The sequence below is a fragment of the Cebus imitator genome, unplaced genomic scaffold (genome assembly GCF_001604975.1).
Source record: "Cebus imitator isolate Cc_AM_T3 unplaced genomic scaffold, Cebus_imitator-1.0 Scaffold291, whole genome shotgun sequence".
Taxonomy (NCBI): domain Eukaryota; kingdom Metazoa; phylum Chordata; class Mammalia; order Primates; family Cebidae; genus Cebus; species Cebus imitator.
The window spans coordinates 3966900-3969236 of NW_016107606.1; the positions used below are offsets into that span (position 1 = coordinate 3966900).

At 46.4% G+C, this 2337-nt stretch overlaps 1 pseudogene; it reads left to right on the forward strand.

Moving 5' to 3' along the window:
• The first annotated feature begins 1190 nt into the window (after positions 1 to 1190).
• LOC108285129 lies at positions 1191 to 1612 on the forward strand (annotated as a pseudogene).
• Positions 1613 to 2337: the final 725 nt, after the last annotated feature.

Here is a 2337-nt window from a genome sequence, read left to right on the forward strand (position 1 = left end):
TAGTAGAGACGGGGTTTCACCATGTTGACCAGGATGGTCTTGATCTCTTGACCTCGTGATCCACCCGCCTCGGCCTCCCACAGTGCTGGGATTACAGGCTTGAGCCACCGCGCCCGGCCTGAACTACAGTATTTTTCACATGCCATGGGTATGATGGTGGTTGATATTTATATCCTATTTACTGAACAAAAGTATACACATATTTGAGGTGATGTGGCAAGCAAACTGGGAGCCCATACTGTATTTTCAGAATTGGGAAATTTTCTTTACATAAAATTCCTGATTTTCATCTCTCGAAAGGTCAGAAGCTCTCGCTTACATCCTCGAAGACGGGTCAGAGAGCCACAGCCTGCGGGCCAGATCCGACCTGGCCTCTTCTTGGAACACAGCCCCACCCACTTGTTTATATATTCGCAGTGGATGCTTTGCTTCTACTGCGGCAGAGGTGAGCAGTTGCCACAGAGACTCTATGGCCTAGAAAGCCTGTTTACTATCCAGCCCTTTACAAAAAAGTCTTCCCGACTCCTGCTACCAGGCACCAACTGTGGAGCACGCATGTGCCCCAGGACCTCTTCCTGCTGCGTATCAGACCAGGCCAGTTGCAAGTATTTCTCCTGTCTTCCAAGGCCTTTGAAACATTGGGGTTTTTCATTCTTTTTGGTACTCTTGTTCATACTCTAACACAATAAGAAAGCCACTATGCCAGGCGGGGTGTGGTGGCTCGTGTCTGTAATCCCAACACTTTGGGAGGCTGAGACAGGCAGATCACCTGTGGTCAGGAGTTTGAGACCAGCCTGACCAACATGGTGAAACCCCGTCTCTACTAAAAATACAAAAATTAGCCGGGCGTGGTGGCACACATCTGTAATCTCAGCTACTCAGGAGGCTGAGGCAGGAGAATAGCTTGAACCCAGGAGGCAAAGGTTGCAGTGAGCCGAGATTGCACCACTGCATTCCAGCCTGGGTGACAGGGCAAGACTCTGTCTCAAAAAGGGAAAAAAAAAAAAGCCATTTTGCCATATAGGCAAGGCGATGTCTAAAATAAATATCCCAAACCATTACACTGCCAATGTAAATTAAATGATCAACTCTAATAATAGTCCTCAGTAACTATAGCTACTGATGAAGTAGGTTTTTAGAGTTAAAAGCTTGAAGTCTGTGTGCAGGTGTGCTCTTTGTGAAATTCCACAATGGCATTCCGTGGCCAGGCCAGAAAGTGCAGAAGATCATGGTGCAGCCCATCAACCTCATCTTCAAGTACTTACAAAATTGATCCCAGATCCAGGTGTGGCTCTACAAGCGTGTGAACACATGAATACAAGGCTGTATCATTAGTTTTGATGAGTATATGAACCTTGTGTTAGATGATGCAGAAGAGATTCACTCTAAAACAAAGTCAAGAAAACAATGGGTCGGATCATGCTAAAAGGAGATAATAGTACTTGGCTACAGTGTGTCTCCAACTAGAAATGATCAGTGAAGTGAGAAATTATTGAGAAGGATACAGTGGTTTTTAGATGTCCTTTGTCCAATATGAACATTTATTCATATTGTTCTGATTACCCTTATGTTATTACAAGATGGCAATAAATGCTATGGGATTGTTTGTATTTTTTTGTTTGTTTTTTTTTAAAAGCTTGAAGTCTAAAGTCAGATTGCCTGGACTCATATTCCAGCTGTGCCACCTATGTGAGCTGGGTGAGTCTGTTTCCTCGTCTGAAAATGAGGATAACAGCAGTGCCTACATTTGCATTGATGAAGGAGTCCATTCAACCAATATTCAGTGATAGCTACTTTGTGTAAGGCACTGTGCTAGGCTCTTGGGATATATCAGCAGAAACGGCCACATTTCCACTTAGGAAGAGCTTACACTCTGTGGGGGAAATGGAGCAGGCAGCAGACACCACTGGTGCCTGTTCCAGCCACTTGGGCCACCACTGAGTTCAGCCACAGCTGTGGGGGAAAGTTCTGACTCTTCTCTGGCTGCCAGAGCCTTCACCAATGCTGTGACATAGCTGGAACCAGTTTGGCTTTCAGGCAAGCACAACCTGGAAGGGAGAAATTGCTGCCCAGAGGCAGCCCTCAACAGTGAGGGCCGGGAGTGAACGAGAGAGGCTGAGGCCCCCGTCCTTCAGAAGAACAACTCTGGGAGGCACTCTGTATGACCCGCCTCACAGGTCCTGGTGGGATACTCTCCAGAGTAAGGAGAGAGGCTGGCAACACCCTCACGTTGACTTTGCACCTTTCCTGTCTCACCTTCCCTGCCTTCTGGCAACATTCTCCAAATAAACTATCTGTATCCAAACCTTTGTTTCAGTCTCTCCTTCAGAAGAAATC